Source organism: Amblyomma mixtum, chromosome 2, assembly GCF_055824585.1.
Source record: "Amblyomma mixtum isolate Tamu chromosome 2, ASM5582458v1, whole genome shotgun sequence".
Taxonomy (NCBI): Eukaryota; Metazoa; Arthropoda; class Arachnida; order Ixodida; family Ixodidae; genus Amblyomma; species Amblyomma mixtum.
The window spans coordinates 154,304,211-154,329,792 of NC_143013.1; the positions used below are offsets into that span (position 1 = coordinate 154,304,211).

Below are 25,582 nucleotides of genomic sequence, written 5' to 3' on the forward strand. Positions count from 1 at the left end.
GACTTTTTATTAGTGTGGCACAATACCGGTGGCAGCTTCGCATGCGAGGAGACCCCACTGCGCTAGCTATGAAGAGCAGCATGTAGTGCTTGCACGGATACGGCACACTAGGAGAATGACGAAACCATGCGGATGGAAGCGAGAGTAACATGCAGGTGATGATAGAGCTAAGTGCCTCAAAAAAAAAAATAAACGAGTGACTTGCCATTCAGCGTTGAAACTGTGTGGATCACAGCTGTGGTTGCAGCAGGTGGACGTGTAGCTTAGAAATTCCAGGCAGAAACTGTGCGGCTGGATTGTCTGTTTTGGTGACAGAGTCTACAGTTGTCATCGCACCCGCATGTTAAAGTTGGGTGGTCAGCACGGCATCATGGTTCATGTTTAAAGGGGGCTATTCGGTCACTCACTTGTTGTGCTGGTCGTACTTTGACATGCGCACTGTTGGGAAGCCATTCAGATTAACCTGCGTGAGTGCTGTTGTTTGAATTCAACAGCTTTCGATGTCATAGGTTTATGTTGGCATTGTCTTGTGCCATGCGGGCATTCCGAATTATTCAAGTTTCTGAATAAATGGCAATTGAATTAATTACACCTCATTCTTTTCAGCAACAACATATTGAACTTGAAAAATTGTTATTCTCTTATTGGCATCATAAGCATAGCATAGTTGCCTGAGTTAATATTTGCCTTAGTATTGCATTTCCTTCAATTGCGCTTATGAACTACAGGCAACATAATGATTCCTTTTTATGAAATTTTGATGCGTAGGATTGAGCTGGGAAATTGCCTTTTGTTGCATTTGTCTTTCTGGAGTTGAAAGCTTCATTTTATACAAGTGCAGTTGAATGAGGATTTGCTGCAGTTCATATCTAGCGTACTACAAAACATTAGCGCAAGTATTAGCCTTGCTGTGGATAATGGCAGCTGACAATTATGCACTTACATCACTCATGTAGCTCCAGATTAGAACTCGTCCTCGTTCAAGGTGGCCTTAAAGTGATGGCGTCACTTTTTTCCCCTCATCTTATTGTTAGGGAAGCATATGCCATTGAGTCGTTCATGAAAGGAAGTTAATGTGATCTTGCAAAGACGGGTGTATATAAGAAGAGGGAATTCTGATATCGGCAAGCTGAGTCAAACCACTGCGATCATAGGTGTGTTTGAGTCATTTGTATACCCTGTTCTCCATGTTTCTGATTTTATCTAGCCTTCCAGATGGCTCCCCAAAGAGGCAGTTTTCTGAAAGATTCATAGTATAGTTTTCAGGGCATATTCGCTTTATGTAATCTGCATAATCCATTTCAGATAAAACAACTTGCACTAATTGGCGGTGACACCGCTGTCGAGGCCACCAAACTTATAATGAAGTTGGTGGTAAAAACCCCTGTGGCCCTGAGGTATACATTGGAGGGGCGGGGCGAGAAGCAGGCTTTCAAGACTCTACGGCTATACAGCGCAATTGTTGGTGAGTACATGTGAATCTTATGAGGATTATAGACATTTTGTGAACACACCATCTAACTGTAGGAAAAAGCTATTTTCAATCCATCATCTTGTGGGGTTTTCAGCACTTCTGCTATCAATTAAGTGTAGGCATCCAAATTTAATGGCTCATGGACCTTTTGGTTATGCTTCACTGTTTGCTGGATATTAATAGCGAAAGCAATTTGCTGATATTTCAAGCATTGCGCATTGAAGCATTGCATATGGTTATGAAGTATTTCCTGAAAGACGTGATTGTGATACTGTGCAACGTGATTTTTACCCTCCCCACCGAATATCAATTTGATATGTATGTTTATTTGTTCAGTTTTACAGCTGCTGTACAGCGCAGGGTCCCCACAGCCACTGTCAAAACCATAAACAACCGAGTGGCTGCATTTCTTCGGGGCGCAAGAGACAGGGATTGCGGCCGAAGGGCTCGAATGAAGGAGGGCCATCTTTCATCCCTGTAACTGGGGCATAAGAACGCCCAAAATTGAGTTTGGAACTCTCCGGAATAATTTGGACCATCTGGGAATCTTTAACGTCCGTGCACTTTAAAGATCCCCAGGTGGTTCAAGTTATTCCGGAGACATCCACTACGGCAGCTCTTTCTTCCTTTTTTCTTTCACTTCCTCCTTCCTCCCTTCCCATAAGGTGCAGTTCGGGTGTCCACCCAGATATGTGCGACAGTTGCTCCGTCATTTCCTTTTTTCTAAACGAATTTTCAAAACACCTTGAAAAAACAATAAATCAATAAGAAGCATTCTTACCTGCATTGTTTATGGTTTATGGGGGTTCAACGTCCCAAAGCGACTCATGCTATGAGGGACGCCGGAGTGAATGAAGGGCTCTGGAAATTTCAACCACCTGGGGTTGCATTGTGATGTCAGATATGTGGAATGTATTTCCAGCAGTAACAGGCACACAAAAAGTACTGATCAAGTGAACAAAGCCTCTCTGAGTTGGCAAGCTAAGCCTAAAATGCCTAAATCGGCGGGCCCAAAGGCATACAGCTATGGGTTAATGTGGGTAACCCTTGTTGACTTCCCACTTGTGTCCCCTAAGAAGCCCACAGGGCTGTTTGGTAGACCCTGTGGAGACGGCGTAGGTGAACCATGCACAGGAAGCCGAAGTGGGCCCGAGGCGGGCTAGCCCAAGTGGGCCCGAGGCGGGCTAGCTCAAGTTGGCCCGAGGTGGGCTAGTCCAAGTGGTCCCGAGGCGGGCTAGCCCAAGTGGGCCCGAGGCGGGCATGCCCAAGTGGGCCCAGGGCAGTCTAGCCCAAGAGGGCCCCATGTGGGCCTGACATGGGTTAGCCCATGTGGGCTCCCCCTGCACTGCCACCTTAGCCTCCCTGCAGGTCCCCTCTGAGTAGCCCATTACTGCCCCTGTGGGTCCCACAAGGGACCGACGAAAGCCCCCTTTACCGTTTTAGACCATAGGGGTCCCCTGCTGGTCCTATGTAGCAAGCCCACGGGGCTGCCCCTATGGGTCCCGCACGATGTCGAGTTGCAAATCCTGCAAATATCCCACGTCGGGCCCCCATGGGCAGCCCGTGCTGGGCCCACAGGGGCCCGCAATTCAGAGCCCCGTTTGTGCTACTGGGGGTGAGTCAAACTCGCTGCCTAGCGGGATAAGGGGCGCTGGACAGCACAGGATTCCGAGAACACGGGAAAGGTCAAACTCGCTGTGAGAAATTATACGTCACGTCGCATCCCACTGTGCCCGCTCTTGCGCCAAGGCGGATCCGCGTCGCATGGCTTTTGTCCCATGTCTATGGCGGGGCGCGTTGACAGCTTGAGGCGCGGTAGACGGGTTATTGCCATGCTAGCTCCAGGCATAAAGACAGTTTAGAAGTGACGGTAGTGAACAGATGGGCCTTGATGTGGCTTTCTTGGAACCCGGGTTAACCAGAGGTTGAAATAACCTGCACCGTGGGAAAGCGAGAATGTTTGTGAAGCTCGAGGGAGGAAGGGAGAATGCTCCGAAATCTTTATGTGGAAAGTATTGCACACTGTTTGTCGAGATTACCTATCTTCTTTTCAAAATCATTGGTTGGCTGTGTTGTCCTTTCCTAATTGTTGATTGGTGAGGTTTTCGTTTCCCCAATGATTTGTCGGGTGAATGCTTGTAGCGTTAACTGATTGGTTACTGTCCCCGTTGTAGGCGGGGACAGAGGGTTTAAAACCAGCGGTTTTGGCGGAACAGATGGCTGGTTTCGTCACGTAAAACTACGAGTCAGTGAAATGTAAATAAGTTTTCTCCTTGCTTGTATCTTTCTGTTTTTCATTAATTGTTAACAAAAACTTAACCTCCCCAGAAGGGTCCTCTAGTAATGTGTTTGAGCAACATCGAATCTGCAAGACGTCAAGAATCCTTCAATAATCATCACCAATGCAATTTCCCTCTAAAAGATTCAGAGGAAAACGTAACTGTGATTATACGTTGCGGCGATTTTCGGCAGTGGATAAGAGGTCGCAACCAAACTGGCTGCACCATTTTGAGTGCAGTTCGAAGTTAATTATTATGTACTCGGGAAAGGGTTAGAAAATAGAATGTTTTTGAGTATTGTCACCGTTTCGCCCAAGAAAAAACTACAAAAGAAAAGCAGTACAAGCAAATCAAAGCTAATATGAATCAAGCTAGGGCGACAATCTTCATTTCGCCTAAAATTATCGTGCAAGGGAGTGCTGCAGTTCAAACTGCCAATACCAGGAAAGCAGTGAAGAAAAAAAACGTCCGACGGACGTCACAGCCAAAACTGTGACCAGAAAAAGACAGTAAACTGTTTGCGGCGGGCGGAAGGGGGGACAGGAGTTTTTCGTGAAAGGTCGAAGTGTGCCGCCGCGTTCGACACTGGACTGTGCTCGTAGAACAGGAAATAGTTGAAAATTAAGCCCCCCCACACTCTCCCCGAAGTCCAAAAAAAAACTTTTTTTTGCGTGGTCATGAAATGGCTCATGTAAGCGTCATGAAAGCGAAACTCCGTCGCCGGCAATTTGAGCGGCTGGCGGCTGCCCTACGGCAAGTCAACAAGCACATACAAGCTTCCGCTTTATGTGTGCAAGGCGTGGTTCTGATTTATGGAGCGTAATCTTTGGCACTAGGCAAGTGAAATCGAAATGAGCTTGTGAAATGTGATTTTGCTTATTTTTCGTGTTTTCAGTACAGTAAGTGCCTTAACTTCTGTATGCACGCACCGATTTCAGGAACCCAACCCGCACTGATATCTGCACAGCATGAGATATCCTCTGAACCGAATACTCAATTTCCTCTGAGAACTTCTGGGTAGAACTTTTCCAGAGTAAAGTCGTATCCTCTCAGAAGGGCATGCGCTACAACATGGCTCACAAATTAGTTTCATCCACATTCTTTCTCGAACGACATTGGAGAATAATCTGGGGCTATGCACTCTTAGAAAAAAGGGGCTAACAGGGGGCAAGTGGTTAGACTTTTTGGGGACTAGCTCACCTGCCACTGGCAATCTTCCTTTTCGGGACTAACGGCAAGTGTGTAACTGTTGGTCCCCTTGGACAGGGTGCAACAGTTAGTCCCCGGGAGCAGACATTTAATGAAAAAATGCAAACGACGCGTGATTTCCAGCGTAATTAAGAGGGGGACATTTTCCGGGGGATAGTTTCCGGTAACGGTAAAGGAAACAGAAATAAGCATACATGAAAACACCAGGATTCGAACTGACAACCTTCGGACTATGAGCCGAGCGCAAATACGACTACGCCACCACAGCGGACGGCGTACGGCAGAAAATAAAAACCTTATATGCGAAACACACGCATTGTCTGCCTGTACCGCTCAAACATATTGCTGTTTAGAGCACAGTACGGTGATTTTGGTGTCATATGATTCTTAAACAACCTGTGGTAAGCTTTAAAGCGCACGCACAACGGTCGAAATCGCGTTTTGGACAGAAAAAGTGGTGCTGAACTGTGTATACGCGTACATTATGGCCGGTACTTCACAGCCACAACAGTTGTTTTGTTTTGTTTTTGTTTCTTTTTTTTGCATATAAAGTGGTCTTATTTCTTGCAACTGAAAGCTGAACATTACAGCCTGTTGAAAACATAGAAGGCGATGGTTCACTTCGTTTTTTGTTACTGGCGGACGGCTGTGACAAGGAACTGACTGCTGCCAATCACCGATTCGATAAGTGTCGCCGATACTTACACAGCCTCACATAAGCTTGTAAATGACGGCAACGATGACTGATAATGGCAACTACCCCAAGCATTGTTATTACGCGTGGAAATCCTCTACGTGCGGCCTATCTTTAAAGAAATCACTGGATCGATTTAAAAACAGGCTCCATTTTCCACTCTGCGACAATTATTCACAGCCGCCACTTGACTCTAATGTGCTCATGCAGTCATCGAACGTCACGGTCAAAGAAGAACAAATATTCGTGCTTTAGACCTCATACGAGACTATTGTCAGGGCAAACTCATTATTGTTACTTAGACACCGTCATAGGCGTGCGCAAAAGGTTGTGGGCTGCGACCCGCCCGCAATTGTCTTAGACCCCGAATCGTCAAGTAAATCTGCCCCATAAATTTACTCTGTCGGGCCAGTTCCGCAATTGTTTCAGCGCAGTGGTGTGGCCAAGCAGGTTTCTAACGGCCAAATACCCATGATCTCGCGTTTCAAGAGCTGTTTACATGCCGGGTCGTTTTGAGGCAATCTTTGCAGGTTCCTTTTGCAGCGACAGTAACCAAAAACAAAGTTGTCACATTTTCTGGGGTCTAGAGAGTATGGAAATCACTCTGGAAGCGCGATGCTACATGAGTGACTCAGCGACCGAGTGATTGCCTTTGCCTTCATCTGCCGGCACTCAAGTGGTGAATAAGGCTGGGGAAAGCCTCAGGTCGCTTTCGAACGTTTCAGCAAGAGGACTGCCTTCGTCTGGGTTAAAACAAGGCCTCTTGAGGAAACGCTGGCAAGCACCTTGAAGCTTTCCCCTCCCTTGATAACATTTTGTTTGTAAAAAAAAAACAGGCGCTTATCCTCTCTATACCATATATTCTTGTGCCGATGTTTCAGACTGAAATAAAAACTACCGCCGAATAATATTGCCACGTATAATTGCAGTGTCCGTTCGTTCGCGCAAGGCTGCAGAAAAGGGGTGTTATCATTTTTGTTCGCGACGCGATAAGCGACCGGACTAATCTCGATTGATCACAGCCATGAAGAGCTGCATCTACGTGTTTCCAGATTACTCTGGATGATCTCGACCTGTTATCTCGAAGTTTCCTTGCCAGCTTTAAATTTAACGATGCCGCGGGCAGCGGCCATTCGTAGTTCAACGACTGACGAGCACGTTTGTTGCTTACGCTGCCGCCGAGTGATTCAGTTCTTTTGCGGGCGCAAGTCAGCCCAAATAAAGAGCTTTGTTTCCAAGTCTTGTTGGTGTCCTGCTGACCGCTGGACTGCCGTCACTACAACGTGACATCTGAAGGAGGTGCTGGGTAGGCTCCCATGTTCCGGACACCCCCTACAAGTCGTGACGCCAGCCCTCTGAGTCATTTACCGCAGGACCTGAGTCCAGTCCACCGCGCAAGCCGACGTCTGCTAGGAGACGCACCTGAGTTCGGTATACTGCCGGACCCTACCCGGAAGCGAAAGCCGGTAGAAACGTCCACCATGAGCTTGTCCCAGACGACGACTCCAATCATTCTTCACCAGCCCCGGATACCACCAACCTTCGACGCTTCTCCTGGCGCCGATCACAAAGAATGGTTCCAACAGTTCGACCGTATGGCTGTTGTTCAACAACTGGGATGATGCTACGAAACGTAGGTACGTTTTCATCGCCTTGGAGGGACCAGCAAGAATCTGGTTTGAGAATGAGGAAGCTAGCCTCACGAACTGGGAAACCTTCAAGGAGCAGCTTCTGAAGATCTTCACGAACGCCGTGCGAAAGGAGAGAGCCCAGCAGCTGCTACTGTCTCGCATACAACATCCAAACGAGACCATTGGAATGTAAACTGAGGAGATGAAGCGTCTCTTCCGGCGTGCCGACTGGAGCACGAAGGAAGATGAAAAGGTTAAGCTGCTTATGCGAGGAGTCAAAGAGCAGCTCTTTGCGGACCTCGTACGGAACCCACCGAAAACCGTCACGGAATTCGTCGAAGAGGCATCCACGATGGAAAAAGCTCTTGATGCCAGAGCTCGGCACTATGACCGCCAGCAGCGTTTTTTGTCAGCGAGCTCCATGGACACCGCAAACAACGATAACCTGCGGGAGGTTAGTCGTGAAATTGTGCGAGAACTCGGACGATTGCTGCCAACAGGAACGCAGCCGCAGCTCACTTGGCTCACCGACGTCATCCGGGACGAGGTCCAACAGGCCTTGGGTGTGACACGTACGACCACGCAGCCTCTGGAGCCTCCAGCCATGACTTACGCCGCAGCTGTGCGCCGTCTTGCACCTCGACGACGGGACCCAAGCCCCTCTCGCCCCAACCCGCCCGTCCTACTTGCGTCGCACACAGCCGAGGAAATGCGACGAGTGGAGAACTCTCGACCAGCGCCGGCCACTATGCTTCCACTGTGGCGAAGTCGGTCACGTCCTCCGGCACTGCCCATACAGAAGAATGGGCATCGGAGGGTTCTCTTACGACGCTCCACGACCCCGACCCGGCCAGCGACCAGCCGAAATCGAGGATTTTTTGCGTCGGGAACGATGCTCATCGCCGAGCCGCCTATCACGTTCCCCGTCGCCATCTTCACCGCGCTTTGTATCTCCTAGCCGAGGCTACGAGATGCGTGGACGCTCCCGCAGCCCCCGAAGGTTAAACTGAATAAAGCAGCCTCTGGAGGTGAGGTTGCTTCTGAGCGCAAGATCAAAGATCCTCCATCGACGAAAACGCAAGACCATGCCTCAACTACAGCGACAACACCGGCGACGACGACGCGGCCAGGCTTGAACCTTATGCCACCGCACAGAGAATTAACGTCGGTGTACACCCACCGCAGTCTCACTACCCGACAAAGCCGAGATCGTACACCGAAGACAACGCGCAATACGAAAACACGAACAAGTGACATTGAAGTTATGGTCGACGGTCACACGGTTATTGCCTTGGTGGACACCGGAGCTGACTACTCCGTCATGAGTGGGCCACTCGCTGTCCGACTCAGGAAAGTAACAACTTGGAATGGCCCGCGGATCCGCACCGCAGGTGGTAACCTGATTACGCCGTCAGGAAGCTGCACCGCGAGAGTTACTGTAAATGGGAGAACCTATGCTACAATCTTCCTGGTCCTACACCGTTGCTCGCGAGACGTGATTTTGGGAATGGACTTCTTGAATGAACATCGGGCGATCATCGACCTTCGATCTAAGTCGATCAAGCTTTCCACGGAGAAAGCCATACCTGCTGCGATGAGCGCAACTCATCACGTTGCCTTAAACGTCATCGACGAAGTATTGCGCGTGCCGCCCCGATCGAGTGTCCTCGCCTGCATAGGTACTGGAGACATCGAAACTGCCGAAGGCGTCATCGAGGGGAACACCCAGCTACTCCTGGATCGAGGACTGGCCCACCGCAAGGGGAGTCGCCCTAATCCTAAATGGCCAAGCCCAGGTGTTGCTAACCAACTTCGCCGAAGAATAGCGGCATCTAAACAAAGGTACGACGATCGCTTTCCTCGACGAACTGGCAGACATCAAAGATATATTTGCCCTACCCGACCAACCCGCAAAACCATCTGCCCAACGCCATCAACCACCGTTTGATATCAACCTAGCATTACCACGGAGCAGACAAGACGAAATACGCAGTCTTTTTCAAAAGTACAACGATTGCTTCTCATCAGCATCGGATGTGCGACAAACCCGGCTTGCCGAGCACCGCATTGTAACAGACGAACACGCCCGACCACTGCGACAGAGCCCCTATCGGGTATCGCCGCTAGAGCGCCAAGCTATCCGCAAGCAAGTTGAGGAAATGCTTCGTCACGACGTCATCCAGCCATCGAGGACCCGCTGCGCAGCACCAGTCGTTCTAGTGAATAAGACGGCACCCTTCGCGTCTGCGTCGATTACCGCCGCCTGAACAGCATTGCGAAGAAGGCTGTCTACCCCCTCCTCCGCAACGACGATACATTGGACCGGCTGTGCAACGCTAAGTACTTCTCATCGATGGACCTAAAGAGCGTCTACTGGCAAATTGAAGTCGATGAAAGAGACCGCTAGAAGACTGCGTTCATCACGACTGACGGACTCTTCGAGTTCAAGGTGATTGCATTCGGCCTCTGCTCTGCCCCAGCGACGTTCCAGCGAGTAATGGATACGGTGCTCGCAGCCTTGAAGTGGCAAATTTGTGTAGTCTACTTAGATGACGTTGTTGTCTTCTCCTCAAGCTTTGAATACCATCTAAGAAGGCTCCAGACAGTGCCGGAAACAATCAATTCTTCAGGCCTGAGACTGAAACCAGAGAAGTGCCACTTGACCTGCGAGGAGCTGCTGTTCCTTGGTCACGTCGTAAGCAAGAATGGAGTTCGCCCCAACCCCAGAAGACGGCTGCGATCGCAGAGTTCCCACAGCCTAATGACAAGAAAGCTATACGCAGATTCCTTGGATTGTGCGCTTATTACCGGCGATTCGTGAATAACTTTTCGCGCATCGCTCAACCTTTGACCCAACTTACCAAGGCTGACGTGCCTTTTAAATCGAAAAGGCCGCAAGAGGAAGATTTCAAAGAGCTGAAGCGCCGCTTACAGTCCCCTCCTGTGCTCGGACAGTTTGATGAAAATGCCGAAACCGAAATTCATACAGATGCAAGCAGTGTGGGCTTAGGAGTGGTGCTCGTTCAGAAAAATGGTGGAGAGGAAAAAGTTATCGCGTACGCTAGCCGTTCACTGTCGAAAGCCGAACACAACCATTCGACGACCGAAAAAGAATGTCTCGCCACTATTTGGGATACGTCGAAATTTCGACTCTACCTGTACGGACGACCATTCAAGGTCGTGAGCGATCACCATGCTCTGTGCTGGCTAGCCAATTTGAAAGATCCCTCCGGCCGCCTTGCTCGTTGAAGCCTGCGTCTTCAAGAATTAGTCATAACTGTAGTCTACAAATCTGGCCGGAAGCATTCCGACGCAGACTGCTTGTGGCGAGCCCCCGTCGACGCAGGAAGCGAAGAAGACGACGACGACGCTTTCTTAGGACCGGTAAGCGCCAGCAGTTTCGCGCACCAGCAGCGCTTGGATCCTGAGTTGCAAAGCATAGTTGATTACCTGGAAGGCAAGACCGCATCGTCTCTTCGAGGGTTCTAGCGCCAACTGTCATCCTTCGTCCTTCACACTAATGGCCTCCTGAAGAAGAACTTCGCGCCCAACAGGACAGTGCATCTTCTTGTCGTGCCCAAAAATCTCAGGCAAGGAATTATGCAGGCATGTCATGATGAGCCGACATCAGGACATCTCAGGATTTGTCGCACGTTGCACCGCATCCAGGAGAAGTACAAGTGGCCACGGCTAGCTACCAACGTTTCCCACTACGTGAAAACGTGCATGAGTGTCAGGGACACAAAACGCCTCCGACTAGACCAGCCGGACTCCTGAACCCCATACCACCGCCAACTAAGCCCTTTCAGCAAATAGGGATGGACCTCCTCGGCCCCTTCCCAACTTCATCATCAGGTAACAAGTAGAGCATCGTGGCCACCGACTACATGACCCGCTACGCCGAAGCAAAAGCGTTGCCTTGTGGTACCGCAACAGAAGTCGCAAAATTTTTTGTCGAACAAATTCCACTGCTGCACGGCGACCCCGAAGTGCTCATCACAGACAGAGGAACGGCATTTACAGCGGAGCTGACGCAAGCCATTTCAAGATACAGCCAGACAAGCCATCGGAGGACACCTGCCTATCATCCGCAAACCAACGGACTCACGGAGCGTCTGAACAAGACCATCGCAGACATGCTCTCCATGTACATCGACCCCGAACACAAGACGTGGGACTCTATTCTGCCCTACGTGATCTTCAGCTATAATACTGCCCTCAAGGAGACAACCGGGTTTACTCCATTCCAGCTGGTATACGGCAGGAAGCCCACGACAACGCTCGAAGCAATGCTCCCGCACGTTTCCGACGAAGACAACCTAGACGTCGCCGCCTACCTTCATCGCGCCGAGGAAGCCCGAAGACTTGCGCGGCTTCGCATTCAAGACCAACAGCACACCGCCGCCCGACGCTACAATCTGCGCCGACGAGACACGCATTACAAGCCAGGTGATCGGGTTTGGATATGGACGCCAGTAGGCCGCCGTGGATTGAGCGAAAAGTTTCTGCGACGATACTTTGGCACGTACAGTGTTCTCCGTCGCATCGGTGACCTCGACTATGAAGTTATCCCCGACGGCACGACAGCATCTCAGCGACGCCGCACACGCCCGGAAGTCGTACATGTCGTGCGCCTGAAGCCATATTATGAACGATAAAGGACTCGAAGTTTGCATTCTCCATGTTTATTTTCTATTTTAAAGCATCGGGACGATGTTTCTTTGGGAGGGGTGTAATGCCACGTATCATTGGAGTGTCCATTCGTTCGCGCAAGGGCGCAGAAAACGGGTGTTATCATTTTTGTTCGCGACGCGAGAAGCGACCGGACTAATCTCGATTGATCACAGCCATGAAGAGCTGCATCTACGTGTTTCCAGATTACTCTAGATGATCTCGACCTGTTATCACGAAGTTTCCTTGGGGGCTTTAAATTGAACGATGCCGCGAGCAGCGGGCATTCGTAGTTCGACGACTGACGAGCACGTTTGTTGCTTACGCCGCCGCCGAGTGATTCAGTTCTTGTGCAGGCGCAAGTCAGGCCAAATAAAGAGCTTTCTTTCCAAGTTTTGTTGCTGTCCTATTGACCGCTGGACTGCCGTCACTAAAACGTGACAATATATTGTATATTTTGCAGTTCCATCACATGGAATTATTGTTTTATAATCATTCGTCATTTTTGCGCTCCGTTTTGGCCGTAGGCGTCTAGGTGAGAGGAGGTTGCGGGGGGGGGGGGCTCTGCGCTGATACTTGGCTCACTCTCATGGAGAACCCCGCGCACGCCCACAGACACCGTTCAAAAACGTGTCTAGGCATCTTAGCTGACGCTAAACAGGCACTCATAATCTTAGCAGCAAGCGTGGGGGCACACATGAGTAGCATTCGGTTCACAGAGTATGCGTGATGAGAGACCACTGTCTTAGAAATTGTGAAATTTGGCCAACTAGCCCGACAACGCCTGGGCAACTCACCACCACATCTTTGCGACTCAGGCCATGCTAGCGGAGCCACGAGGGCCGTCGCTCATCCGCGGAGGAAGTCGCAATAGCTCTCGCTGCCGCCGATCCAAAATCGAAAAAGGTTATCACAGACTCTCGCCGGGCCTGTGAACATTATCTTGCAGGCGAAATATCACCTCTTGCCTCGGAAATTTTAAGACGCGCTCTCGCCGATCCAACTCGCACAAAAGTGATCTGGGCTCCTGGCCACCAGGGTCTACGAGGCAATGAGGCCGCTGATGCGGCCGCCCGAGCGCTCACACACCGGGCTCCTCATCCTAGCTCTCCTGGCTCAGAAGCTCATAAACCGCTTCTGCGGTTCCGCGAAATCATTAATCATTTTTGCGACAGCCACCGTCTCTACCCGGCACCTGCCAAGGGGCTGAGTAAGGCGGAGGAGCGAACTCTGCGGCGCCTGCAGACAGCAACCCTTCTATGTCCTGCCATAGCAAAACACTTCGATCCGAACACAGATGGGCGCTGCCCACACTGTGGAGAGATCTCCGATATCTTTCACATGGTGTGGGCATGTACTCAGAATCCTCACCTTCCCCCACCCCCACCCGAGAGGCGTGGGAGACTGCCCCTCTCAACTGCTCCACGCTGGAGTCCCAAAGGGCTCTGGTCAAGCGAGCGCGAGACGGGGCCTCGTCGTGCGGTGTCCCGGACTAAGGATACCGACCATGCAGCAGGATTTTTAGCCCTCAAGCTCTCTTTGAATAAAAGTTTTTCACCACCACCACCTCCGTTGTCAGCAAACAAGAAAAAAATGAGTGAACGTGAATAAGAGTGAGTGGACAAGAGGTTGAGCGAATGGTTGTGAACGCGAAAGGGACGCTGTGAGAGCGAGTGGCCATGAGTGTGAGTGAGTTGTTGTGAGTTTGCATGGACATGAGTGGGAGTCAGTGGTTGGGAATATGGTTGCGCATGAGTGTGGGTGGTTGTGAGTGTGAGTGGTAATGAGTGTGAGTGAGTGGTTGTGAGTGCGAGTGGTAATGAGTGCGATTGTGAGTGAGCGCTTGTGAGTGTGAGCGGACACGAGTGCGAGTGTGAGTGTCAGTGTGTGTGAGTGCAAAGTGGACACAAGTGGGAGTGAGTGGTTGTGAGTGTGAGTTGACATAAGTACGAGTGTGAGTGAGTGGTTGTGAGTGCGAGTGGTCATGAGTGTGAGCGTGAATGAGCGGTTGTGAGTGCGAGTGGTCATGAGAGTGAGTACGAATGAGTGGTTTTGAGTGCGACTGTTCTTGAGTGTGAGTGTGAATGAGTGGTTCTAAGTGCGAGTGATCATGAGTATGAGGGTGAGTAAGTGGTTGTGAGTGTGAGTGGACATGAGAGTGAGTGTGAATGAGTGGATGTGAGTGCGAGAGGCCGTGAGTGTGAGTGTGATTGATTCACCTCTTATGGTGCCGAGCTATGAGTATGATACTCCAGCAGCACAATCTTGTCGTTCGTTATAAGAAAGGCAAGTTAAACGCGAACGCTGACGCACTAAGCCGTGCGCTCTGAGCAAGGCTACCTTCGACCTCCTCGTGATTTACATTTTGTCACTTCGGGAACGGTTGTCGAGTACGCTCGTAAATCGTGGCAAAATTGATGTCCCCATTTGCGGCCTCAGCCGAGTGCTTTCCTGCCCATGTGATCTCGAGGGGCCCAATTTACATTCATTTCATTCCATGTGTTGCATGCGTTTGACACTTTGTTCGAGTTCTGATTTTAAAAGTTCTGGTATCCCACATATGTCTCTTCTTGAAGAGGGAGCGAAAAGGGGACAGAACTATTGCTAGCGGAGTTTTTATGACCTTTAAGTCTCGTCTTTTGACGGGTGACGGAAGGCACTTGCTCGTGTTGGGTGTTGACTGTTGTCGGTCGTTTCTTGCCAACATGCAGGACAAGTAAGCTCTTCCGAAGGACCGAGCGAAGCTGGTCCAGTCACCTGGGCGACAAGGCGGCGGAGCAGTGATCCTGTCCTGACGAGCTAGGCCTGTTCACGGAAAGGAGCCTGGAGTTACCTCCGGCTGAACACCGGACGAGAACTTAGATGAGCCTGGCGTATGAGCGCGCCCCGCAACCGAGCCACGCGGAAGTAGCTCGTCTTCGTGGCGCATTGTCTCGCGGCGGTGGTGGTGTTGTGCTGGCGCCTACATTCCGCTGGCCTCTCTGGAAACCAGCACCCTGCGCCCGTCGTCGCGCAAGGCAAGCCGAGACTCTCATCGGACTTTCGCGGCTTGCAGCGTGAATCATCCCGCCTCGCCGGCGCAGGCCCTTCCTCCTCCTCTTCCTCCTCACCGTCGCTTCGAACTCCTACGACGCTTCGCCGGCCGCCCTTTCAAGTCTGCAAGCCTTCAACGGCCAGGCCCCACTCGATAATTCGTCTAAATTTAACGGTGGCCAGTGCCGTGACCTGATTGGACTGTTTGAACGGCTGGCTGCCGCAACGGACACCGGCGGCTGTAAAAACAGAGCCGCGCTGCGCCCGAGCAGCTGACGGTCAGCAGAAGAGCCATCACGCCGGAGGTACGCTCGCCGCCGGTCGCCGCTCTTCATCTTTGTGCTAGCCCGTGGTGCTCTTGGCCCTTGTATCTGCCGTATAAAAGCCCTTGTACATATTGTACATAAACGTCCTTTGACTCACCGTCGCCTAGACTGTTTTTTGGCACGGAGTCCCAGACCCAACAGTGGTGGCAGCGGTGGGATGCCCAAATCCCAACAGGGCACACGTGCGTCGCATTCGGTCCATAGAATATGCGTGATGAGAGACCGCTGTCTTAGAAACTGAAAATTGGCCAAATAGCCTGACAAAGCCTGGGTTGCTAGACACCCCATCTTTGCGACTCAGGCTATGCTAGGGGAGCCACGTAGGCAGTCACTCATCCCCTCCGTTGTCAGCAAACAAGGAAAGAATGAGTGAAGGTAAATGAGAGTGAGTGGACAAGAGGGTGAGTGAATGGTAGTGGACGCGAGTGAGACGCTGCGAGAGCGAGTGGTCATGAGTGTGAGAGTGCGTGGACGTGAGTGCGAGTGAGTGGTTGTGAGCGCGAGTAGTAATGAGTGTAACTCAGTGATTGCGAGTGCGAGTGGTAATGGGTGCGATTGTGAGGGAGCGGTTGTGAGTGTGAGTGGACACGAGTGCGAGTGTGAGTCAGTGATTGTGAGTGTGAGTGGATACGAGTGCGAGTAGAAAGGGGGGTTGTGAGTGTGAGTTGACATGAGTGTGAGTCAGTGAGTGGTTGTGAAGGTGAGTGGTCATGTGCATGAGTGTGAATCAGTGGTTGTGAGTGCAAGTGATCTTGAGTATGCGTGTGAGTGAGTGGTTGTGAGTGTGAGTCGACATGAGTGTGAGTGTGAATGAGTGTTTGTGAGCGCGAGTGATCATGAGCATGAGTGTGAGTGAGTGGTTGTGAGTGTGAGTGGACATGAGTGTGAGTGTGAATGAGTGGTTGTGAGTGCAAGTGTTCATGAGTATGAGTGTGAGTGAGTGGTTGTGAGTGTGAGTGGACATGAGTGTCAGTGTGAATGGGTGGTTGTGAGTGCGAGTGATTATGAGTATGAGTGTGAGTTAGTGGTTGCGAGTGTGAGTGGACAGGAGTGTGAATGAGTGAATGTGATTGCGACAGGCCGTGAGTGTGAGTGTGATTGAGGCACCTCTCATGGTGCCGAGGTATGGGTAGACCACAGGAAAACTCTTGGTGCGATACAAGAGGCGTGAGCTTAGGGACAATGCATTATGGAAACAAAACCTCTCACTTTCATGAACGTCCATAGTACATGTATGTTTTTCAAAGCAGTGCACGCAGTTGCGCTTTGTCGCTGACAGGTTACTTTTGCAGCGGCTAAACAATGGTGCCAGTTATGCTCCCCGCATGATATAACTCCACATTTTTCTTCAGTCTACACGCTGGGCTCAAAACAACAAGGTGAATAAGAGGCGATTGGTTTGGCTGAGGGGAGTGTCAAGGCTGCCACTTCTTGCCACAGCTAAAATTACTTCCGGAAGCAGAATTGTGTGGCCATTCACATGTATGACATGGCCACATTTTTCTGTGAACTCTGCTGCTCATATAGTCTACACCATGCATTTTCCCAATTGTGTATGCATACTTTATAAAGCTTTATCTAGCTGCAGATGTAATTGCACAGATAGACAGGCCGAGAATTTTGAACTCAGTTGAGGTGTTAATAAAGTGGTCCAAATCATAATCTTTCTTGCTGTAGCTATTTTAACCAGCAGTTTTCTTGTAACTTGCTCCACATTTATGGTAATATTTTGGGGCACCGGATTTACAGAAGTGGTCTGCGTGAATATGAGTGATATTTAAAATCTCTGCATGGGCCCTAACTGGAATTCACAAATTCTTAAAAAGTGCTTCTGGTGACCACTGGTGACACCTCACCACGCTTTTCGTACCCCCTTACAGTTGACGTCAGCTGGGATTTCTGTGTCCACCCTCACTGGGTGCTTTCAAGAAACACATGCCAGGTGAGGTGGGGCATGTCACAACCTGTTTTCTTTAGCTTTTCTTGCACACTGCGGTCCTCTGAGTTGAGGGGACCGGATCATCTTTTTTGATTGTCAATATCTTCGGTGGTAGTGAAGCTAGCCTAAACATTCTTGCTTTGCTGAGTGAACTGATGGAATAGCAATTGTGTGCATTTTATAGCTTTAGTAAATTGTTTTTCATGTTCCCTTTAACCTGCTTTCACAGTTTATTTTCATTGTTTGGTAAGCTTATTGGAGCTGAAAATGCCCTTCGAATCTGTGGTGTGTAATAGAAGCTGCAGTCACTTGCCTTCTATTTATAGTCATCTATGATGCCACTTAGCAGGTGCAAGGTGGTCGATTTCAACGAGAAATCAGTGTAATGAATTGAGGCCCCTCTAGTGATTCTTTATCTCATTGTTTAGTTGTGTCCAGGTTTTTTATGTTGCCTTGATTACGAGGCGTGTAATATTGTATCTGTTTACTATATCTTTTACCTGATGTCCTGGCTCAGGTGCTTAGCTACTGATTCCAAGTGAGGGATCAAACACCATCCATAGTGGCTGCACTGCTCTGGAGGCTATATGGAAAGAAGCACGTGTGCTAAGCGATGTCGGTGCATCTTAAATTAAGAACTCCAGGTGGCCAAAACTATTCTGGAGCCCTTCAGTACAGCATTGTTCTATGGCCATGTCATAGAATTTATTTTCTACTATTTTCTAAAATGATGGACATGATTTTTGTGTGCCTGGGAGTAATGTTAATTTTCTTTGTTCAGTTTTTCTGTGGGGATGCCGTTTGCGAAAAACTGCACGTTGATGCATCAGAGGTAGAAGGTTTTATTCGCGGGTGGCTGCCCGGTTCATGGGTTAAAGGGGGTGGAAGGAAGAGGCGCATTGCCAAAGACTTCTCCCCCCTCCAACCAAGCACGCCACTTGAGAGTGCGGGGACAGCCCCCTGCACTGTGCCCGCAAGTGTGCCTCCCAATCCCCTGGCCTCTTCCACTTCCCGAGAGCCCTCCCTCCCTACAGCCCCTGCCACCACTCACCCCACAGCCCCTGCCACCAGCCATCCCACAGTCAGTGCAACGACCCTTCCCGACGACTAACGATAAACTCTATTTGTACTTTTTTCGTAAAATAAATGTTCTCTTCATGAATACTTTGGTTGTCTAGTTTTATGGATATTTGCATGGTTGTTTACGAGTAAACAGTTGCGTTAATGTTGTCCACTTAAAATGAAAATTAACATAGGCTTTACTGGCGAGTAGTAAATAGAAAAGACTAGTGGCGTGCCAATCTGTAAGCCACTGATGTGAAACATTGTATGCGCTGTCATGAATGTATGTATGCGCTGACATGCGCTGTCATGTCTGTGCTTAATCTGCATTGACAGTGCCAAATGGTTGAACATATCTATCCCAGGCAGCACAAACCGTTGGCCCAATATTGGGAGTCTGTTGGCTATGTGTGGCCCTATACAGGGCCAATGTTGCCTTCATTGTCCCCATATTGGCACTGCCACAATGTTCCATTTCCATCTTTGGCCCTACTTGTCCGATGTTTTCCCCATATTGGCAATGCCGCTTAGTTACACCTCCAACGATGGCCCTACTTGTCCGATGGTTTCCCCATATTGGCAATGCCACTTGTTACACCTCCAACGATGGCCCTAAATGTCCGCCGTCGTCCCCATATTGGCAGTGCCGCCTCATTACACCCGCAACGATGGCCCTACTTGTCCGCTGTTTTCCCTGTATTGGCAGTGCCGCTCCACGACACACCAAAGGATGTCCCTGTGATTATCTGTGGTTATTTCTCTCAATCCGTTTTTTTGTCAATATTCGGACTTGTTTATTTTTTTATTTTTTATGACCAACAACAGCGCTAGCGTCGAACTCTGACGCGAAATTACAATAAAAAGCGCGATGTAATTGATCGCGCGAAAGTGAGCAGAGGTCATATTCATTCACGAAGGTATACGAATTTTGAAGAGCGGCGTCTTTTGTAATTATGGTAAGAAAAGAAAAAAAGAAAGAGAGAAAGAGGTGCCACAATCAAGAAAATGAAATTTCGATTCGAGGAATGGTATAACAACGCACTAATTAACGTACTGCCTCGCATATCTCTCTCATACCTCGCATACCACAGCCCCCGATTATAGGTTGTCGGTTCAAATTCGTGTCTCAAGATATAGGCTCAAATTAACTAATAAGTTTTTGCTGCACGAAACGCTGAATCGTATGACACAATCCGGAACATAATGCCTCACCCACAGGACGCTCACCCTAGAAAAAAACAAATAAATCGCTTTTTCCGCTACTACAATTTAACTAGGTCACAAATTATTGCGTGGCGCACTTGGAGAGAAGAAACGATCTGAGTAAAACGGGATTTTGGTTTTATCGCAAATAAACAGTTGACGTGAACAACTTGCTGCACATTTACTGCGTGAAGAAGCAGCAGACGGGAAAGAAAATGTAGATGTATGTTAAATTTAAAAAAAATCAGCGAACAAACGGCTCTGCTTCCTGAAGCCGCGAAGCTAAGGTGGCTAGGTTTTTTTAATGTCGCAAATTTTTTTGTTATTCTGCTGTGATTTTTGGGTATTCTATAACGACGGCTCTAGCATACCTTTTTGCTTTAAATTGTCACGTTTATCAAATTAAAGATCGGAACTTTTTCCCGGTCGCATTTCCACTAGTTTTTTTTTTTGCCTTTTCTTTGCGCGTATCCTTAATACCAATGAGCCATAACAGGTGCATTGCTGAGTAGCGCGCCGCGTCCTTTCGAGCTAGCGCAGACACGCACGGGTGGGCCGCATGACTATGGCTTAGACCGACCTGCCTACACTGGTGTGTATAAAATGTAGGGTATTCGTCGCTCTAGAAGCGAATCATTGGATTATATTGATGAATGGTGTTGCTTGGACGTATGTCATCCTACTTTGTCCGCCACAAGTATCATATATGAAACACTCAAAGAACACGCATTGTTCCCGCTAATTTTATTTATTGTTTTACATTTCCGGTATTTTCATAGTAACACATTTATCTCAGCTGCAACCAAAGAGGCACACGACCGCAGAGATTACGCTAATGTTTGGAGCCGTTTTGACGAAATTCATGCCCAATCTCCACGTTTCCACTTCCAACATCTCCGTATTGTCGTTTCCTTGCCGCTTTTCACGTGCTCAACTGCCTATGGCGCATCCTCCGGACATTCCGGAATTCTTTCACTCATTTCACCCCCCCCCCCCTCTCCACCCCCTCTTTGAAGTCCCATACAGCCGCCTTTTGTCGGGCCGAGCCTCTTTGTTGGAAGAGCGCTGGCCCTCAACATGCTAGGAGTTATTTTTTCTTTGTGATTTTAGGTACACTGATCTTCTCTAACCTGTTTTCCCCTCGCGCCCAACTAAGCGCACCGCCGCTCATCCACCCTCCCTACATTTTCTTCTACCCCTTTTCCAGCTGCCGTTTCTCTTGCTGCACCAAATTCTCCGAAAAATATAAAAAACCTGTCCCATCGTCGTCTCCTCCTTTCCGCAACACTCGCCCAACGAGTATCGCCTGTAGCTAGCAAGGCGGCGAAAAGCCACACAACCAGCGTGCCGACGAAGCATGCGCCCTCAAGCTGGCGCCGTTCGTTGTCGAGAATCCACACCCGATACGATTTGACAATTATGACGGAATTCAGTAGCCTGGCCTGCAAGATTCTATTCGTGAGTACCACCATACTTTTATATTGAAATGTGTTCTGAAATGAATATGGTTCTTGGCGTAATTGCCGCTTTGAATCAGCGCCGACCTTTTTTTTCTCCGGCAGGAAAAGAGAAAGTGACAAAGCACTGGCGCCAACTTCTGAATGCCAACTTTCAAAGCGAAATGTCTAGCGCAAAGGCATGCACAGAATGGTGAGAACTTTATTTTTCAGCTTTGATAAAATGGATTTACCGAACGTTGACTATCTCTTCAATCACCGCGGCGGAGTGTTGTGTGGTCCGACTCATGTTGCGTTCATTTCGACATTGGTCGTCTATCGTTTGTGCAAGATGAGTACCAGAAGCGCTTATTCTTCCACTGCAGCAGTTTTCTGGCCGCGTGTAATATTCCCGTGCCGGGTGCCTTTGTCTTGGCCAGTTGCAGGCGTACGAGAAAAAGCGGAATTCCTGGTCCCAGCGAACTTTAACCATGTTGTCTCAGAATTAATCACCCATGGACTATCGGAAGAGTGATTTCGTGTGGTTTTCAAGTAAGATTTCCGTCTGCCCCATTACATGCATGCCAAGCGGCATCGATAATCTGCTTACTTTAAAAAAGTGTATTCGGTCTCCTGCGTTCAGCGCATTTCGCAAAACTGTGCAAGCCGTCTTTGCGTGGAATATTATATTTCATAGCGAAAAAAAAATTGCTCACAGCTGTTCAATGGAGAGGAGCTGCTACCACCTGTGCCATACTTTGCTGGAACAAAAAGGCAAACAACCAGCTCGCAATCGACATGTAATTTTGATAGGAAATATAAAAATAGATTGATTTTGTCGTGTCCGGTCGCTGTGTTGAATGCAGCGAAAGACGCACACGGCACCGGCCTGGCCTTCAGAAATTTGGGTTGCGCGTTGTCCAACAACTCCAGTGTGACCGGGGGCCCTTCGTTTCCTGGAATCTCTTCCGAGAATACTCTTTCGTATTTCTCTTGGAGTTGCTCAACCATGTTCTGGCTCGGCGTCTGGTGTATGCCGCATATCATCACGCCTAGTGGAGAAAACCAGTTTCTCCCTAGAAGGCTTGATCCTGTGCCCTTCACAACAAGCAGAGGTAGCGTATGGGTCTGGCCGTTGTAGTTAACCTGCACGTTGGCAGAGCCCAATAGTGGCAGATTCTGTCCTGACCACGTTCGCAGGTGCGTGTCGTCTTGTTGCAGGGCGGGTGCGTCAGATGGCCATGAAGTTCGGAACGTGTCCTCACTGATCAGAGTACAGGCTGCGCCGGAGTCCACCTCGAACTTAATCAGCTGGTGATGTACGCTTACTTCTGTAAAAATCTTCGGTCGCGTGCCGAGATTCATGGTGTTCAGGTCGTACAACACAGATGGTGTTGCTGATGTTGTTCCATGGAGATCAGATAGCGGCGTATTCTCTGAGGCGTTGACGCTGTGATTAGGCTGGGAAGGTGACTTTATCTTGGCAAGTCTCCGTTTCGTAATGCATGCTCTTTCGATATGCCCTCGCTTGTGGCAAAAATTACACGTGGCTGACTGGAATCGACATCCCTGGGGGTTGTGTTGGTCGTCACACCGCCAGCAGCGTTGTGCCTTTTTGACCGATTTTACAACAACAGAAGGCTTGCGCACCTGGTTGCTTGTCTGGTGTACCGGCTCGGTGTTCCGGCGAATCCCTCTCTGCTGGTGACCGGCGCTCTCCGCTCGAACGGCGATGTCGTAAGCTTTGCTGAATGTGAGGTCCTTCTCAGCGAACCGGCGCTGCTGCAGTGACTCGTCACTCAGTCCGCACACAAATCTGTCGCGTAACATCACGTCCAAGGGAAGCATGGTGGTGTTAGCAGAAGAAGCTGCGTCTCCCTCCTGCCCGGTAGCTGTTGTCGACAGCGTTCCAAAATTGCAGTCGGCAGCGAGCTTCTTGAGCGCGGCTACGTAGGCGCTAACAGTTTCTCCTTCCAGTTGATCTCGTCGTTGGAAGCGAGCCCGGCTGTAGACCTCGGATGGCCTTGGGTCGTAGTGCTTTTGCAGCGCTTTTACGATGTCGTCGTAAGACACTGCCGCTGGTGTGCTTGGCTGAATAAGGGCGCAGACAGTATCGTAGGTCTGCTCCCCGCACAGCGTCAGCAGGTTGGCCCTCTTCAAGGCTGGGTCTGTGATGTTGTTAGCTTCAAAGTAGAACTGAAGGCGTCCAACCCACGATGACCACGATGAGCCGTTGAACTCTGGTATCTGATTGGGAAACCCTCGCGTAGCCATGGCTTGTCAATAGCGTTGCGTAGCGCGGGTCGAATCCACTTCCTCGTCGCCACTGTCGTGTCCGGTCGCTGTGTTGAATGCAGCGAAAGACGCACACGGTACTTTTAGACTTCGTTTATTTAAAGCTGAAGAGGGTGCGACCAGCGTCGACCGAGGCAGCAGCCGAACTGGCCGCCCGAAGAAAGGAGGGAGTGGAGAAGCGTCCACGGGAGGGAGTGGCTTCCCAGAACAGGAGGAGGGTGCGGGGGCGCACCGTGGGGGGGCATCCGGCGACAGCGTGCGACGAGGGGCAAGCGGTCGTTAGGAGGAGGATGCGAGTGGTCGTTAGGAGGGGAATGCGAGTGGTCGTTAGGAGGGGGCGCACACACACAAAAGCAATAAAGGGACACAACAGATTTGTATTAAACACTATATTTATCTCTTTTTGTGACTTTTAATATGTATTTCAGGGTGTGACACGGCAAATTGGGATTAGAAATTAGCAATACGGTGGGAAAAATTGTTAAATTCTGTTCAACATTTTGCTATTAGTGTGGGAATTTATATTAAGAGTCATTTAGAAATTATACTTTCAACACATGTTGCGAGTACCTTCTCGCACACTGCGCGCCACTAAGATCAATGTGTTATTTTATTTCTTGTCTTTTTTCTGCGATGGTTGTACTTACACTCATGATCACATCATGCACCTCTTTGCAGCTGCGATGTACAGCCAGGTCATCGTGCAAGAGCTTGGCGAGGAATTTGTTTCAAGGCACTGCAAAAGTTCTCTTACAAGAGGAGTGCAACGATTAGTGCCGATATGACTCATCGATTCAGCGGCTCCGGCACAGTGCATTTCACGATGTACTGGCACCGTAGATGCAATAAATTTCGTTCTTTGAATCCGTTCTTTCTTTTTTGTATGTCTGCTGACTGCTTATATGTAAAATATTACACATACAAGCTCCGGCTGGTGGAAAACAAGCGGTATATGTCTGTATTGTTGCTGGCCAGCAAGAGGTGTACAAAACTAGGTGGGACCCCCGATCGCATACAATTTCCCACTGGCCTTGCAATTGATATGCCACCTATAAAAGTTAGATCAAGGGTGGAAAAGTGGGCACAAGTCGGAGCGAACCTGGGGCTATTATTGATACTGGCGGAATCCTCTCCGGAGTTTCTTCGTGCTCCTTGCCTCAAATTTTTTAGAAGGGTGTCGCAGACAGCAGTCAACAATGAGCAGTGGAACCCAGCCGCCGAAAGCCGGCTCACCTGATTCTTCAAGCTAGCCTGCAACCGATGCGGGTACGACTTTTTCAAAGAAGATTCTAAGCAATGCGACGCTATTGCTCTTTTCGCCGTCTTTGAGTGCATAGAATCATAAGGCAAAAGATTTTTTTTCGCGCGCGGGTAATAGCCCCAGCAAACATGTCTCTCAAGAAAGGTTAGTTTTAGATCTACAAATAGTAAGACGTTAGTGTCAGGAAGTTCATGGGTGAACGTGAGCCCAAGTCCATGTTTGTAAAAGCATTTAAAGCTTCACCTACTGTAAAGGGTAAGCGAAGGAAGTCTGCTTTTCTAAAAACACTAAAAAATCGTCCACGTACCTAAAAACCTTTAAACCCCCCCCCCCCCCCATTAAAAACTATGTCTAAAGACTGGTCAACTTTCGCTAAGAAAATATCGCAAAGGATGGGGGCCAAACAGGAACATATGCACACACCCTTGCGCTGCAAAAAAAGGAAGGTTGTCAAAACTTATAAAAGTGGAACTAAGATAAAACTGCAATAATGCGATAAAGTTGTCAACCGACAAACCTGAAGAATTTTGAAAAGACACGTCACCGTTTGCTTTTATGCATTCCTTTACTGCCGCCATTATCCAAAAGACTGAAGTACCACAAAAGTATAATTCCTACCATCAACTTCTTAATGTTTGGAAACATGTGTGTGAACTAGACTGTATGATACTTTAATCAGCATTGTTGTATCACTTCAAAATAATTTTGTGAACATTGTATCCTAAACTGCTTAAAGAACGATAGAAGCAAAATGCAAATTATTACATTCATTTATTGCACACAAGCATACCTCAGCGTTACAAGAGCGCACGACAAATCAAAATATTTTTTTCGAAGAACAATAGAGGAACAGAGTATTACCTTGGGCGCAGAAGACCTTGCCCCCTCAGTTCCCTCTTTGTAGGAATGGTTGAACACAGAAATAAAAAAAACATAACAGGTATTAATTCATGACGATTCAGCTGGGAGACCAACTTTTTTCTAGTACACTGCTGGATTCGAAACAAAAGCTGTGTGTTTCAAATGCTGTAGTACACTTGAAAACAGCTGTCCCTCGATCCAAAATATC

The 25,582-nt window shown here is 49.1% G+C and overlaps 1 protein-coding gene across 1 annotated transcript in view; it reads right to left on the bottom strand.

Moving 5' to 3' along the window:
* Positions 1-3,138: 3,138 nt before the first annotated feature.
* Positions 3,139-25,582, bottom strand: part of LOC149361326 (uncharacterized) — a 74,370-nt gene continuing 51,926 nt past the window's right edge. The window contains exon 3 of the transcript XR_016288390.1: positions 3,139-3,409. The gene's annotated coding sequence lies outside the window, so the exon portion shown is untranslated. The remainder of the gene's footprint in view (positions 3,410-25,582) is intronic.